Here is a 17483-nt window from a genome sequence, read left to right on the forward strand (position 1 = left end):
TCTGGCCTTACATGGACCTCACAGGGCCAACCCCAGGGGCCTCATCTGCAGCAATGTCTGGAAAACATGTATTTATGAAGTACCTATATTTTTATACTGAATATGTAGCTTCTGAAACAAAATAGTTCATGTTATGTTTCACCTAAAATCACCTCATGTCCTGCCAATGGTAGCTGCCAGTCTTTGAAAAACCTTGGCTTGAGTTTCGGGTGAAGGAGAAAGGGCAGAGTGCAGGCCATACTCACAAGCTAACACTCCTCTTGCCAGGCTGGGAACTGGCTGAGGACAGAGGCTGTGTCTCGCTCTGTGTCCAGCACACGGTAGGTGCTCAGGGCGGCATGGTATGGGGAGAGGAAGGAGCACAGCTTCTCTTGTAGATCAGAGTTCAAAACTGGCTGTGTTTTTACTGTCTGTGCAATTCAGGGGAAGCGAATTTGTCTTGGTTTTCCAGTTTGTACAGTGTGATAACATCTATCTTACAGTGTCAGGGAAGCTAACTGGGATGGTATACCCAGTACCTGGCACAGAGCAAACTCTTAATAGATGCCAGTGTCCTTCCTTTTTCTCTCCTGATATTTGATGAACCAATTTATACCACACTGTTAGTGAGGAAATAGGTCTCCTCCATTCTTGAGGGAATCAGCACTTAACCTCAAGGATGAATCTCCAGGAATGAGACCACAGGTGGTGCAGACAGCTGAGGGCACTCAGGCTGCAGTCCTGAGCAGCAGTCCCCTTCTGGGGCCGGAGTCTCCATTCTCAGCCTGGGGCCAGCACCTGCTGCCTGGAGGACATGTTAAAATGAGCAGCGCCTGCCTCCGGGATTGCAATCTCAGTTCCTCCAGGGACTGGGCAGGGAGTGAACTTGAGCACAGGACTGAACTGAGACAATAGAGAGTGGTGGTGTTTGTGGCCCACTGGAGAGGAGGTACATGGCAATAATGCTCCCATGGAAGCAGCAACCCGCTACTGGCTAAACGAACAGATCTGACCAGGCCACAGGGCCTCTGGTCGGCAAACCTGCAAAGGGCTGTTCCACCAGGGAAAATATTCACACTATTTAACCACGGGAATCCCGGTTATGAGACTTCAGTAGCTCCTCATTTCAAGTCTCCCCACCCCCTAAAACTCTGGGGAGAGAGAGGAATGGACTTCCCCTGGGCCCCAGAGCTCGACACTGCGGCTTCCTCTCAGTCATTTCACACCTGGTCTGTGTGGGATCCTTGGCGTGTGCGGGTTGCTTCCTCTGAACTTGGAGGGGCCTCTTCTAATCTAAAGTGGCCTGGCCTGGCCTGCCCGCAAGTCAGTCTGCCGGTGGCAGTTTCCAGCTGAGGCTCCTGGAGCTCAGCCTTGGGGGTCTGAAGCCTTTTTTCTGTTCCTGCCGTTTGAGCTCAGGCCTGCCAGTCACTGGAGGGAGGGCGAGCTGGGCAGGGGTGGCAGGAGCAGGCTGGTGTGTGACCTTCTCTGAAAGTTGGCTTAATCTGGGCAAGGAGTATTTGTGTGTTCCATGAGAGGAGAGGTCAGGGGTGTTACCTGAGTCACACACAACGGTGAGGACAGACTCAGGGTGGGAACACGGCTGCCCTCCTCCCTGACACCTACTCTGCTGCTCCCTACTGGGAGCTTGGGTGTGACTGGGCACATCAGTGTCTGTAAATACTGAAAGAGGACAGGGAGCTGTAAAAACAGGAGAGGGGACGGTGAGCACTGGCAGCTTGGTGAGAGACCCCTGGTTCAAGATTCAGAGTGCACGTTGATCAGGTATTAATAATATGTATTTCACAAAGTCCACATCACCACCTATGATAGCCCAATGGGTTGATCACTGGAAGTCAGAGGGTAGAGCACCCACACGGAAGCAGTCAGACAGCTCAGAGGACGGGGTCTGCAGGCCATGCAGTCTGGTCTCTCCGCGAGGTTTACTCACATGAAAAGACTACTGTGCTAGATGGAAAGAGACCTAAGGACCATTACTACCAGATGCAGTTTGTGGTCCAGGATTGGATACCAGTTGGATGAATCGGCTGATCAGTTTGGCTGTTACACGACATGAAATTTATTAAAATGAAAAGGAGACTGCTGGCTGAACAAAGGAGGTTGGGAAACTCTGTAGCAGGCAAATCCAGATTGAAGGACATTCTACAACACAACGGACTGGGCCATTCAGAGTGTTAATATCCTAAAGGACAAAAATAGTGGAGGAAGTGTTACAGTGAAGGACACAAGAGACGTGACAAGTTAGTGCAATAAGTGACCTTTGACTGGATCCAGACTTTAAAGGGAATCACAGGTCCCTCTCCAGGAGATCAGGAGGTGTGTCCCCAACCACAGAGGGTGGCCAGCAGCTGGCACCTAGAGCTGCTCCATCGAGAGAGCTTCCTGCCCCCAGGCCAGGCCCTCCCCAGGGCAGCCCTGTGGAGTGACTGGCTCCATACAGGACACGCTGTTGGGCAGTTCTCCTTCCAGAGTTTCCCCGTAGAGTAGAAAGAGGCTTTGCCAGGACTGTGAAGTTCAACTTCTTCCTCTGCCTGATCCTGCTTCCGCCTGCTCCCTTTCACAGGTGTAAGATGCCTGATAAGCATCTTGTGCCCCAAACTCCATCTCGATATGTATGGTTTCTAAAGAACTCAACCTGTGACTAACTATAAAGGTCAGTATTGGGTGATTAGGGAACTATGGGCTATATATTAGTTAATAGTATTATATTAGTGTTAAATTTTGTGAGTGTGGTAATTGTATGGCAGTGGTGTAGGTGACTATCCTTGTTCTTAGGAGAAATGCTAAGGTATTTAGGGGGGAAGGGTTGTGCTGTGTGCAACTTACTCCGTATGGTTAACATGTATTTATATATCTGCATTGCTATATTTATCTATATAGATCTCACTAACTAGATATCTGTATACAGAGGCATACATTATCTACATCTGGATATCGGTATGGGAGACAGAGACAAAACAAATGTAGCAAAATGGTGCCAACTTATGACTCTAGATGAATTTCTTACAGATCCTTGTTATATTAGTTCTTCAAGTTACTGAAGGTTTGAAAGTTTTTCAAAACAAAAGTTGAGAGAAAGAATCAACGTGAAATGTGACTTCACTTCGGTAAAAACAATTCATGTACAAATCTGCTGTTGTTTTTGTTCAGTTGCTCACTCGTGTCCGACTCTTTGCGACCCCATGGACTGTGGCATGCCAGGCTTCCCTGTCCTTCACCATCTCCCGGAGCCTACTCAAACTCATGTCCATTGAATGGGTGATGCCATCTAATGATCTTGTCCTGTCGTCCCCTTCTCCCCCCACCTTCAATCTTTCCCAGCGTCAGGGTCTTCTAGTCAGTCAGCTCTTCACATTAGGTGGCCAAAGGATTGGAGCTTCAGCTTCAGCATCAATTCTTCCAATGGATATTCAGGATTGATTTCCTTTAGGATGGACTGGTTTGATCTTCTTGCAGTACAAGGAACTCTCCAGAGTCTTCTCCAACACCACAGTTCAAAAGCATCAATCCTTCGGTGCTCAGGCTTCTTTATGGTTCAACTCTCACAGCCATACATGACTACTGGAAAAACCATAGTTTTGACTAGACAGACCTTTGTCGGCAAAGTAATGTCTCCACTTTTTAATATGCTGTCTAGGTTTGTTGTAGTTTTTCCGTACATGGAAAAAAATCTGGAAGGCTACACACTAAAGAGCTAGAGTGGTAATCTCAGAGTGGTTGGACATGTGTAGTCTTCACTTTTGCTTGTCAACATTTTCATTTGCTAAAACTCACGTTTTGCTTATGTAATGAATGATTATTAAGATAATTCATAAAGGCCTATGGTAGAGATAAAGGTGAGCCTCCCTCTGGTCCAAGAGGGCAGTGCCTTGGAGAAGGGGGCCAACTCCTCCTTACCCCCAGTGAGTGAGATTAAAATCTCAATAGTGTCCCTTCCTCCACTGGCTGTTTCAGCCTCAGACTGAAATGATACTGGCTTAAAAAAATGGGATCATTTGATGGGAGACGACCACTGGGCACCAGATGGGGCTGACCTGCTGGTGGATATGCTGGGCTGGCTGTTGGTTCAGGGCACCCAGAGTCTGTTTATGGCCACCAGCCATGTGACATTTTCACTTTCCAGTGCTGTGCTGGCATGGGGGGAAACGTGTGAGTATTACTTTGAGTTACATCTAAAATTGAATTTCCCACCCCTCTTGAGTGTCATTGTGCAACTATCAGTTCTGATATTTTTGTAACCTTTGTTTTTTAAAAAAGTTTTTTCCATTTGATCACATTACTTTCAGTCTGAACCAGTTTTCTCAGTAAGACACGTTTTAAGGGAAGATTATATTTAAATGTTCCCTGTGGAAGACTGACTTCCTCAGAACTCCCCTCTTTGTGGCCCAAGGCCCACCTGGCGGGCTCAGGTGAGCTGGCACCACCCTTAAGGAAAGGACTCGGGGAGGGCCTAGGGCTGGGTCTCTCTGCCAGGGAGTCAGGAGGAGGCAGGATCAGCATCTGCATAAGGAGAAAAGTCTGAGGGAAGAGAGGTGGAAACGGGAGACAAATTGGCTAATGGAGGTTAAAATCAGGCCAGAGGAAGGGGTGGAGGTGGACGCCTAAATTGAGTTCCAGTGCTGGGGCGGCCTCTCAAGCTTGAGTTCCACCCTCTCAGTCTGGGCACCTCACCCCTTTCTTTGGCCAGGGCTGCTTGGAGACTGGCTGGCTCAGGTGAGGAGAAATTTCTGTTTTTGTGGGCCAGCCCTGGGAGCAATCATCAATCAGTCGGCAAAATTTTCCCACCTCCATCTTGTTTGCTAGGTGCTGGGATGAAGCTTTCTTCAAGACTCAGCTGAACTTCTCTAACACCTTAAGGCACCGCCCCAGGAAGTGTCTCCTCTGCCGGGCCCACAGTCCTATCTCCAGCTGTCTTGGGACATCCTGAGTGAAAGCTTAGGCCCCTTTAAGGAGGGGAACATGTTCGCTCATGCTTTCCTTTAAGCCTTGTGCAACAATGTATTTTGTCCAAGAACTGGCCTTTCTTTAGGTCGCAGAACTAATAATCACACAGCACAATGTCTTACTCATGGAAATGCTTTTCTTGGGCTCTGTGTTAATGATTATAATTGTAACAAATCTTGACTGGGAACCTGTTTCTCAAGCCTCAGATCCCTGATTACATGGCAACAGTATATCTAGCCGAGGGCCGTTGCCGGAACTGTTCTCCCTGGCTAATCTTGTGCCAAAGTTATCTCAGGATGCATGCCTTGGGAAAGTTCTGCTGGAACTCTTACAACCTTGAGGTATTCTTTTTATCTATTCTCAGCAGCCAGTTGAGAAGTATACAGGCCCCGCTTAAACTAGTGAGGCAGGTGCTCTCCTGTCCCCTTCTGATATCTATGTCAGAGCTTTTTCTCTCATTTTCACTTTAAATAAAAATCTACACAAAGCTCTGAGTGACTGAAACTGTCTTTGGTTCTGGAGTTGCATCTTCAGCGACCACGAATCCTGCAGCACCACTCACCGTAAGCTGTCACTAACTGACACCCGAATGTGGCTGTTTCACATTCAAGGGAACACCACGAGGACACACGAGGTCCTGTGGGATCATGGGCTCTGGCTTGGGCCTCAGTAGAAGGGTGTTGGGGCTTCCCAGGTGGCGCTAGTGGTAAAGAACCCGCCTGCCAATGCAGGAGACTTAAGAGACGTGGGTTCAATCCCTGGTAGGGAAGATCCCCTGGAGGAGGGCATGGTAACCCACTCGTATTCTTGCCTGGAGAATCCCATGGACAGGGGAGCCTGACAGGCTACAGTGCATAGGGTCTCAAAGAGTCAGACAAGACTGAAGCGACTGCACGTGTGGCAGTGCTCAGCACAGATCGTGGCACTCAGTGGGACTAAGTGATTATTAATTTGTCAGAGCAAAATTATATTATTCAAACAGAGTTGTATCTATTAGGGTTCTTTGGTTACAAGCAAGAGAGACTGACTTTGGCGAACTTAAGCAAACTGAGGGAAAAGTGGAAGGAGCAGTCTTTGGGTCAGATGGGAAGGAGCACAGCTCTGGGGCTGTGACATCAGAAACAGTGACGTGTCCCCATGAGCAAGCATGCGCTTCATCTGTCCTCAGTCCTTCTAACACTCTGCTCAGGAGGGACAGGCCCTATTGACACTGTGCCCTGGCAAGGGGTTGTTCCCCAGAGGAAAGGGTGCAGATGGAGGCAGGGCAGTGTCCATGATGCTCACACTCTCTGCCTCAGCTTGGCTGAGTGGCAGCCTCTCCTGCGTCAGCTGGGCTGTCTCACCTGGTCTCTGTCAGCCCTTCCTTCACCCCAGGTGGTTGTCCTCGTCCCATGCCTTGGACTCTGTGCCTGGAACTTGTTGGCTTCCTGGACCATCTGATCTGGTTCCTTTCTGTTTTGGATTCTGCATCCATGGATCCAGTCTTTTCACCTAACTTAGTTCCAGAAACTGGTCCCCTTGCTTGCCTGGGAAGTGTTAGTTTCTCAGTTGTACCTGACTCTTTGCAACCCCATGGACTGTAGCCCACCAGGCTTTTCAGTCCATGGGATTCTCCAGGCAATACTGGAGTAGGTTGCCCTTTCCTTCACCAGGGACTCTTCCCGACCCAGGGATCAAACGTGAGTCTCCTGAATTGCAGGCAGATTCTTTACCATCTGAGCCACCAGGGAAGCCTGGGAGTGGAGGTCAGACAAAGATCCCAGGAAATCTGAGCTGTCAGCAGCCACAGATATGATCTAGGACTGAGGCCCAGAGCTAGGGAAAGAAAGTTTGTCAGGGTTTGGAAGTGAGTTCAGAGCAGATTCACAGCCATAGCCCAAGTGCCACTGTTTTCTGCACAAGGTGCTTTTAATTATGGAAGTAATATACACTCATGAAAAGAAATCTAGAAAATATATGAAAGTAAAAAGCACCCACTCCAATAACCCACCCATTCGTTGCTTAACCTCCAGTCTTTTTGACATCTAGTTCACCTGAGAGGCAATGTGGAAAACTGATTGAGAGAATGGGCTCTGGAAGTCCTTACACAGTCAGGTAGGAGCTGTGTGGCCTCTGAATGTTGATTAACCTCTTTAAGCTTCAGTTATATCACCTGTGAAACAGAGGTGTGAAGAAAAGACAGAGTAAAGTTTATAACAGAGTAAGCACTTAATAAATCTTAGTAAGTGCTCAATAAATACTAAAGTTTGCCCTGATCTTATGCTTTTTCCATGCCTCTCTCTCAACCCTTTCCCTGAATTTCCTTAGGCAACTTCTCATCTCAATTCTGGGCTTCTGGGTTACCATCCATTTGTCTTGGGAATAATTTTTTTTTACCAACCGCATGCCCTAAGTAGTAAATGAAGCATCCAGGACATTATTTAATGCCATTTGTGTGGGAAGTGTGGGGAAGATAAAAGACAAAAAGCACCTAAGAGCAGATAGAGCATCATGTTGTACCACAGCCACTCAGCATGTCTGCTCTGCTCTCCCAGTAAAAGCACCCACACACCCTTTTCCTTTAGGAAAGTCTCCTCCTACTCCAGGTGAGGGTGTCCATGCACACCACGAGGCAGGCAAGTGACCAAGACCGAGCCCATTAGAATATGCTGACCCACTGGCTTCAGGAAGTGGTACAATAATCAGCCCGTGACATTCCTTCCTGGGACATTTTTACCTTTGAAACAAAGGTGCTGAGAGAATGTAAGCATGTACTTGCCATATGCAGGAAGCCTGCTTACAGGAAGAGAGAATGAGATTAACACTGGGAAGCAGCTGTGTGTAGAGACGGAAGTGTCAGGTCCCAGGTTGCTGCCTCTGAAGCCCGGGTTCCTGCAGAACTTCTGTATTATGCACGTTTTCCTATATTCTTCCCATCCATGTGAGTCATATAAATTTCCATTTTTTACTTAACTGATTTATATCAGGCTGTGTTATATCCAAGTCAGAGTCCTGACTAATACAATTGCTTTCTTTGTAAAGGTGTGAAGGTGGTTGTGTGCTCAATTGTAAAACTTTGCCCATTCTGTTGGTTGAGAAGGAACAGTCTCCCCAGTGGGGTAGCACTCCCAACATAATGACCAAGATCAAAGAAGCCCCAACTTTGAGGGGCTAGGGCTCATTGTTTTCCTATTCAAAGCTCTCTGGAGATACACTCTGTCTTATTGATTGCTGATGTGATCTGCAGCATTCACTCCATCAAGCAGAATTTGAGTCTCTCAAGTCTTTGGAGTTATTTGAAGAAACGAATCCTTTCTCTTCTGGCTTCCTTGGCACTTGCTCTATTCCCTTTCATCTCCAGCTCAGCACTATGAAAAGGTGTGATGGTGTGAGATCCTAGATTCTGGATGTGTATGAAAGTATATAAGCATATTCTGAGCAATCAGAATTAATAATGTGGCAGCCACATTCTACTCCCTTTATCATCACAGAATTTTTTAAAAAACATGCCTGGGTGAGTGAGACCTTCCAAGGAGGCTTGTGCAGTCCTTCCTGCCTGGAGGAGCTACAAGAGGGCTGCTCACAGTTACTCAAACACAAAGCAGACTCCTTGTTCATTGCCAGCTTCAGGAATCCCTCTGTGATCCAAGTCTTTCTATTGTTCGGAAAGTCTGCCTACCTTCTGATCAGGTTGTCCTTCTCCTCCTCCTTCCAAAAACTGCCCAGAGCACTACAAGAAGCCTTCTGGCTTAATTCCTTTCAGTGCTGACAAATCTGGGATTTGTTATTTCTTACATGTGCCCTTTTATTTGAGTTCTCAGTACAGTACTAGTAGAAAAGAACAGTGTGTCCTATGAACGTCACAGAAAAAACAAGGAGTAAGGGGTTCAAGGGCAGTTTAATAGATTCTGGGGTTTGTCTAGTATTTCATCAAGTTGAGCAAACAGAGCTGCAAAGAATATACTTGTGGTGTGAATTTTCTAAGACAGAAAGGCTGAGAGAGGGTGACCAATTTAAGGTTTTTAGTTTCACAAAATTTGTAAGAAGAAATAAAAGATTTTTTCCTACCCTCTATTTCATTTACCTTTGCTCTAATCTTTATTATTATTTTCTCTTTGCTACCTTTGGGTTTAGTTTGTTCTTCTTTTTCTAGCTTCTTGAGGTGTAAAGTTAGGTAGTTGATCTGAGATCCTTTTCAATGTAAGCTTTTATGGCTATAAACTTCCCTCTTAGCACTGCTTCCGTTGCATCTCATACGTTTTGGTAGGTTGTACTCTCATTTTCGTTTGTCTCTAGACATTTTATAATTTCTCTTGTGATTTCTTCTTTGACCCTTTGGTTGTTTAACAGTGTGTTGTTTAATCTGTACATTTCTGTAGATTTTCCAGCTATTGATTTTTAGTTTCATTGTATTGTCATTAGAAAAGATTGTTTGCATGATTTCAAGCCTCTTTAATTGGTTAAGAGTTGTTTTGTGGCCTAGTAAGTGGTCTATTCTGGAAAAAGTTCTGTGTATACTTGAGATGTGTATTTGCTATTGTTAATGACAGAGGTTCCCTCCTTGACTAAATTTTATTCAGTCTCCTCTAAGATCTCTAGGCCCCAATTTGGCATCTGTCCTTGTCAGGTCTGCATCACCTGCTTGTCACAAGAATCATTCTGAGCTAGTTTAGAGAAAACCTTCCATCCTTGATATCTGATCACTCTCAATCTCTGATCAAATTCCTCACATCTGCACCATTTTCCAGATGATGTCTTATCACCTTACCCTGCCCTCACAAAGAATCCTGTTTAAGTCTGTTTAACTAGGCCTTCTCCTTGATGTTTTAGTAATTTTTCATCCACTGAGCCTCAACCTGCTCCATAGTTACAAATCACCACTATATCATGCTGTATTTGGAGTTGAGCCCAGTTCTACACTGAAGTCTCTTTTCCTCTATTGTAACAGTTCCTAATAAAATGTGTGTTTACTACTTTAATAACTGTCAGATTCTGTGTTTCTTTAATATAGGGAAGTAGGTTTTTTGAATATTCACATAGATAAACAATAATGTGCAGTGCCCAGCCTTTTGGCTTGATTTATTGGCATTTGCAAATGTAAATGATACTGTGACAAGTTTACTACAGACCAAGTCAGTTAGTCATATTTAAACACAAAAGTAACCAAGACTTCCAACTGATGCTTTGCTGGGCCTCTCTAGAGATCCACAGGGTCAGCAGAGGTTGTGGACTCCACCAGAATGCAGATAAAGTGAAAAGTAGAAAAATCTTAAAAGTAGTCAGAAAAAAGAGGCTCATTATATACAGAAATACTGAATGACCACAGACTTCCTGTCAGAAACAATACAAGCCAGAAGACAATAATAATCCATCTTTAAAATGCTAAAAGACAAGGAGAATCAGTCAACTTAGAATTATTACATAGCCAGCAAACTTATTTTCCAAAATACTGATTTTTAGACAAGTAAATGCTACAAGATGTAGTATGAATGGCATAGGAAATTCTTCAGGCAGATGAAAAATGATATTAGACAGACATTTGGATCTTTAAAAAGGAAGAAAGAGTGTAGGAGATAGCAAATATGTGGGTAAATACAAGAGATTTCCCTTTCTGAAAAAAATTTTAAAAACATGATTGATTAAGCTGAAGTAATAATAATGTATTGTGGGCCTTACTGAGATAAAATGTATAATAATAACAGTAGACAAGATGAAATGGGGAAATAAATGCTTCTGGTGTCAGGCTGACATTAGGTCTGAAATGAAATAACATTATTTGAAGATAGACTGTATAAATTAACAATGTATATTGTAAACCTTAGAGCAAGCCATTAAAAAATGGCAAAGCTGTAATAGCTAATAAGGTATTGTGTGTGTGTTAAGTCACTTTGGTTGCGTCCGACTCTTTGCGACCCTATGGCTGTAGCCCACCAGGCTCTCCTGTCTATGGGATTCTCTAGGCAAGAATACTGGAGTGGGTTGCCATGTCCTCCTCCAGGGGATCTTCCCTACCCAGGGATCGAACCTGCATCTTTTACATCTCTTGCATTGGCAGGCAGGGTCAAGATAAAAAAGGAATAATGGTGGGGAAAAACCTAAAACAAAAGAAATAAGTTCAGTTCAGTCACTCAGTCATGTCTGACTCTTTGCGACCCCATGAACCGCAGCATGCCAGGCCTCCCTGTCCATCACCAACTACCGGAGTCCACCCAAACCCATGTTCATTGAATCGGTGATGCCATCCAACCATCTCATCATCTGTTGTCCCCTTCTCCTGCCTTCAATCCCTCCCAGCATCAGGGTCTTTTCAAATGAGTCAGCTCTTCGCATCAGGTGGCCAAAGTATTGGAGTTTCAGCTTTAGCATCATTCCTTCCAATGAACACCCAGGACTGATCTCCTTGCAGTCCAATTGACTCTCAAGAGTCTTCTCCAACACCACAGTTCAAAAGCGTCAATTGTTTGGTGCTCAGCTTTCTTTCGGAGAAGGCAATGGCACCCCACTCCAGTACTCTTGCCTGGAAAATCCCATGGATGGAGGAGCCTGGTGGGCTGCAGTCCATGGGGTTGCTAAGAGTCGAACACAACTGAGTGACTTCACTTTCACTTTTCACTTTCATGCATTGGAGAAGGAAATGGCAACCCACTCCAGAGTTCTTGCCTGGAGAATCCCAGGGATGGGGGAGTCTGGTGGGCTGCCATCTATGGAATCGCACAGAGTCGGACACGACTGAAGCGACTTAACAGCAACAGCAGCAGCTTTCTTTCTAGTCCAACTTTCACATTCATACATAACCACTGGAAAAACCATAGCCTTGTCTAGACGGACCTTTGTTGACAAAGTAATGGCTCTGCTTTTTAATATGCTGTCTAGGTTGGTCATAACTTTCCTTCCAAGGAGTAAGTGTCTTTTAATTTCATGGCTGCAATCACCATCTGCAGTGATTTTGGAGCCTAAAAAAGTAAAGTCTGACACTGTTTCCACTGTTTCCCCATCTATTTGCCATGAAGTGATGGGACCAGATGCCATGATCTTCGTTTTCTGAATGTTGAGCTTTAAGCCAACTTTTTCACTCTCCTCTTTCACTTTCAAGTGGCTCTTTAGTTCTTCTTCACTTTCTGCCATAAGGGTGGTGTCATTTGCATATCTAAGGTTATTGATAATTCTGGAAATCTTGAATCCAGCTTGTGCTTCTTCCAACCCAGCGTTTCTCATGATGTACTCTGTACAGAAGTTAAATAAGCAGGGTGACAATATACAGCTTTGACGTACTCCTTTTCCTATTTGGAACCAGTCTGTTGTTCCATGTTCAGTTCTAACTGTTGCTTCTGGAGCTGCACACAGGTTTCTCAAGAGGCAGGTCAGGTGGTCTGGTATTCCCATCTCTTTCAGAATTTTCCACAGTTTATTGTGATCCACACAGTCAAAGGCTTTGGCATAGTCAATAAAGCAGAAATAGATGTTTTTCTGGAACTCTCTTGCTTTTTCCATGATACAGCAGATGTTGGCAATTTGATCTCTGGTTCCTCTGCCTTTTTTAAAACCAGCTCGAACATCTGGAAATTCATGGTTCATGTATTGCTGAATCCTGGCTTGGAGAATTTTGAGCATTACTTTACTAGCATGTGAGATGAGTGCAGTTGTGTGGGAGTTTGAGCATTCTTTGGCATTGCCTTTCTTTGGGATTGGAATGAAAACTGACCTTTTCCAGTCCTGTGGCCACTGCTGAGTTTTCCAAATTTGCTGACATATTGAGTGCAGCACTTTCATGGCATCATCTTTTAGGGTTTGAAATAGCTCAACTGGAATTCCATCACCTCCACTAGCTTTTTTTGTAGTGATGCTTTCTAAGGCCCACTTGACTTCACATTCCAGGATGCCTGGCTCTAGGTGAGTGATCACACCATCGTGATTATCTGGGTCATGAAGATCTTTTTTGTACAGTTCTTCTGTGTATTCTTGCCACCTCTTCTCAATATCTTCTGCTTCTGTTAGGTCCATACCATTTCTGTCCTTATTGAGCCCATCTTTGCATGAAATGTTCCCTTGGTATCTCTAATTTTCTTGAAGAGATCTCTAGTCTTCCCCATTCTATTATTTTCCTCTATTTCTTTGCACTGATCACTGAGGAAGGCTTTTTTCTCTCTTCTTGCTATTCTTTGGAACTCTGCATTCAAATAGGTATATCTTGCCTTTTCTCCTTGCTTTTCGCTTCTCTTTTCACAGCTATTTGTAAGGCCTCCTCAGACAGCTGTTTTGCCTTTTTGCATTTCTTTTTCTTGGGGATGGTCTTGATCCCTGTCTTCTGTAGAATGTCAGGAACCTCTGTCGATAGTTCATCAGGCACTCTGTCTACCAGATCTAGTCCCTTAAATCTATTTCTGACTTCCACTGAAATCAGAAAAAGAGAAAAATAATAAAGAGGATATGGGACAGATGGGCCACACAGGAAATTAGCAAGATGGTAAATTAAAACTTAACCACAAAAAATTACATTGTATGTAAATGGTCTACACTGCCAGGGTTACAATGTAGAGGACAACAGTGGTTATGTTGTCAGGCACAAAGTGGAGAGCTTTATAATAATTCAACAAGAAGACAATCTTAAATGAGTACACTTACAAGGGAACTTCAAAATACATGAAGCAAAACCAGACAGAAGTGAACGGGGCAATAGGTAAGTCTTAGGTTACAATTTGAGATTTCAAAACACCTATCTTAATAATGACTGAAAAGCGATAGATATGATGTAATGAAGATTATAACCATCTAATTATTTGTTTAGACCATTACACATATGTGTATATATAATCAGCCTCTTTTTCTGATTGCTTTTAAGATTTAGAATATACCCACAACTACAGAACATATATCCTTTTAAATTTCACATGAAATGTTTACCAAAAGAGACCTATGCTGGGCCATAAAGTGAGTTTTTAAAAATTAAAATGACAGAGATCATACAAGATGTGTTTTTTAACCACAGAAGAATTAAATTGGAAATCAGTAGTAGAAACATCACTAATAATAGAAAAGTCTAAAATCAATGATCTAATCTTCCACCTTAAGAAACTAGAAAGATAACAAAATAAACCCAAATTAAATAGAAAGAAGAAAACAAGAGTACAGAAATAGAAATCAATGAAATTAGAAAATGGACAAATGAGAGAGAAAATAAAATAAACCAAAGGCTGGGCCTTGGTAAACATGAAGAAAGTTGTAAACCTTTAACTGGACTGATTAAAACAAAGGAGAAAAGATGCAAATTACTATTATCAAGAAGGAAGGAAGAGACATCCCAGCAGATTCTACAGATATTTAAAGAATAATAAGAAAATGTTATGCCAAAAAATCAACAACCTAAATAAAGTACTTAAATTCCTTGAATTCTAGAGCTGACTTAAGAAGAAACAAGAAATTAAATAACCTTATCTCAATTAAAAAAATAAATTTCCCATTAAAAATCCTTAAACAAATAAAACATCAGGCAGGATGGCTCCACTAGTGAAGTCTATCAAACATTTAAGGATGAATAACACTAATTCCGGAGAAGGCAATGGCACTCCACTCTAGTACTCTTGCCTGGAAAATCCCATGGATGGAGGAGCCTGGTGGGCTGCAGTCCATGGGGTCGATACCAGTCTGACACGACTGAGTGACTTCACTTTCACTTTTCACTTTCATGCACTGGAGAAGGAAATGGCAACCCACTCCAGTGTTCTTGCCTGGAGAATCCCAGGGATGGCGGAGCCTCGTGGGCTGCCGTCTATGGAGTCGCACAGAGTTGGACACGACTGAAGCGACTTAGCAGCAGCAGCAGCAGCAGCAGCAGCAGCAACACTAATTCTAATTACACTAACATGTAATTAGAACATGCAGAAGAAAGTAAATTACTTCCCAACTCATATCATGAGGCTTAAAACAAACATTCCTCATAAATACAGATGCAAAAACTTCTTAACAAGTATTAGAAATTAAATCTAGCTGTATGTGCAAAGTATAATATATTGTAACCAAGTAAACATGTCCCAGGAATGCAAAGTTGGTTTAACATTTGAAAAATCAAGCAATGTCATTTATCATATAAAAAGAGGAGAAACATGATCATCTCAATAGATGCTGAGAAAATACTTAATAAAATTCAACACCTATGTATGTGAAATCTCATAGCAAACTAGGTATAAAAGGAATTTCCTCAACTTGATAAAAGGCATCTATGAAAAATGTATATCTAAATAAAATTAAATGCTGATAAAGACTGAATGCTTTCTTCCTAAGATGAAAACCATTAACAGGATATCCAGTCTCACCATTTCTATTTCAATCTTACTGATGGTCCTAGCCAGTGTAATAAGGCAGGAAAAAGATAAAATGACATGATCTAGAATTGCTTTTACTCACAGATGTTATGTTTGTATACATAAAAAATCAAGAGGAATCTATAAAATACCACTAGGATGAGTTTTACAAGATTGTTACAAAGTTAGTACACAAAAATCAACTGCATTTCTATTGAGCAGCAGCAATCAACTGAAAGTTTAGATAACGGGATCCATGAACACAGAATATGAACTATTCTGTTTAAAATACTTATAGAAAAAAAGAATAAAACCCAGAAAATTTTATAATACATGCATCTGACTTAGGACTTATATTTGGGATATATGTATGTTTGTGTGTATACATATATATTACATATAATAAAACTATCTAATTAAAATATTGGCAAAGTATTTATATAAAAGCTGACTAAAGAAGATATGCAAGTGTTTGTAAAGATGCAAACATCAATTGTCATTAGGGAGATACCAATTAAAACAGTGTGATATCATCCCCATTAGCATGGTTAAAATTAAAATGGCTAATCATTATAGTGTTCATGTGCATGTACAGCAGATGGAACACTCATATATTGTTGGTGAGGTTGTAAAATGGTGCAGCAATTTTGGGAAAACAGTTTGCCAATTTCTTTAAATGTTCAATGTGAACTTACATATGATCTAGCAATCCTATCCTTTGATACTGTGTTTGTTTCTTCAGTCATGTCCGACTCTTTGCAACCCTATGGACAGCAACCTGCCAGGCTGCTCTGTCCATGGGATTCTCTAGGCAAGACTACTGGAGTGGGTTGCCATTTCCTCCTTCAGGGGACCTTCCTGACCCAGGGATCGAACCCATCTCTTACATCTCTTGCATTGGCAGGCAGGTTTTTTTGTTTTTTACCAACTAGTGTCATCCTGGAAACTCCCTTTGACACTGACCGAGATATAAACATATACATCCACAGAAAGATTTGTGCATGAATGTATACAGAGGCATTCTTCATAAGGTCCAAAAATTGAAATCAATACATTCATCAAAAAAAGAATAAATGAATTGGGGCATAGTCAACTCTGGAATACTACTAAGTAATAAAAAGTATTCACCAAGAAGGCAATGGCACCCCACTCCAGTACTCTTGCCTGGAGAATCCCATGGACGGAGGAGCCTGGTAGGACTCCAGTGTTCTTGCCTGGAGAATCCCAGGGATGGGGGAGCCTGGTGGGCTGCTGTCTATGGGGTTGCACAGAGTCGGACACGACTGAAGCAACTTAGCAGCAGCACCAGCAAGATATATATAACAACATAGATGAATGGGAATAACATTATTTTGAATTAAAAAAATGTACACACACAAGAATACTTAACACATAATTCTATTTATATGAAAGTCTAGGAAATATGAATCAACACTATGGTGACAGAAAGTAAATCAGTGTTAGTAGGGGTTAGGAGACAGGGCTCAAGGGAGTCTTTTGGGATGAGAACAAAGGTTTTATTTATTTTTGGCCACACTGAGTGGCTTGTGGGATCTTAGTTCCCCAACCAGGGATCAAACTGAAGCCCTTGGCAGTGAAAGCCCACGTCTTAACCAGTGGTCCACCAGCAAATTCCTAACAAAAAGGTTTTATATATTGACTGGAATGGTGGCTATATGGGTGCATATATTTATGAAAACTCATCCAACTAGACACAAATCGTATGCTTTTTATTGAATGTAAATTATATTTTAGTAAAAAAGAATTTTATAATGTTTTTGAAAATCCCAATATGCAAAATTAATCTAAATTTATCCTGGTTGAAAGTACTCTGGGAGTATCTCAGAGAAGCAAAATGCAAATCTTTTTTGGAGGAAATATACCTCACACCAGCCTTCATCAAATTCCTAGAGATACAATGCCTTTTCGTAGATGCACTGACAATAAAAAGAAAATTAACAATCACCCAAGCAAACCAAGTACTATTTGCATTAGTCAACACAGGCAACAAGAACCCTCAAGAAATTTAGGTAGTGGAACTGTGGAATACAGAATATAAAATATGTATGAAATTGTTAAAAAGAGAAAAGAGAATAAAAACAAAGGAAAAGAAAAAGATACCATAAAAGGAGCAGGTCTATTTAGAAAAAAACTAAATAGAATTTCTAGAAATAAGCAATATAGTCAAGTTAAGGACTCATTGGAACCCAAGAAAACCAACTACCATGAGTTAAACGGAAGATAGATATGGCTAAATAGAATATG

The 17483-nt window shown here is 42.5% G+C and overlaps 1 protein-coding gene across 9 annotated transcripts in view; it reads left to right on the forward strand.

Annotated features, from left to right (window-relative positions):
- The first annotated feature begins 220 nt into the window (after positions 1-220).
- Positions 221-17483, forward strand: part of LOC109572527 (PDZ and LIM domain protein 1-like) — a 174905-nt gene continuing 157642 nt past the window's right edge. For 8 of the 9 annotated variants that reach the window (XR_011561741.1, XR_011561740.1, XR_011561742.1 and 5 more), the window contains exons 1-2: positions 221-320; positions 2561-2650. The gene's annotated coding sequence lies outside the window, so the exon portion shown is untranslated. Of the gene's footprint in view, positions 321-2560; positions 2651-4800; positions 5436-17483 lie in introns of those variants that run through there. The other variant, XR_002182820.2, reaches the window with a different exon arrangement.

The sequence above is a fragment of the Bos indicus genome, chromosome 18 (assembly GCF_029378745.1).
Source record: "Bos indicus isolate NIAB-ARS_2022 breed Sahiwal x Tharparkar chromosome 18, NIAB-ARS_B.indTharparkar_mat_pri_1.0, whole genome shotgun sequence".
Classification (NCBI taxonomy): domain Eukaryota; kingdom Metazoa; phylum Chordata; class Mammalia; order Artiodactyla; family Bovidae; genus Bos; species Bos indicus.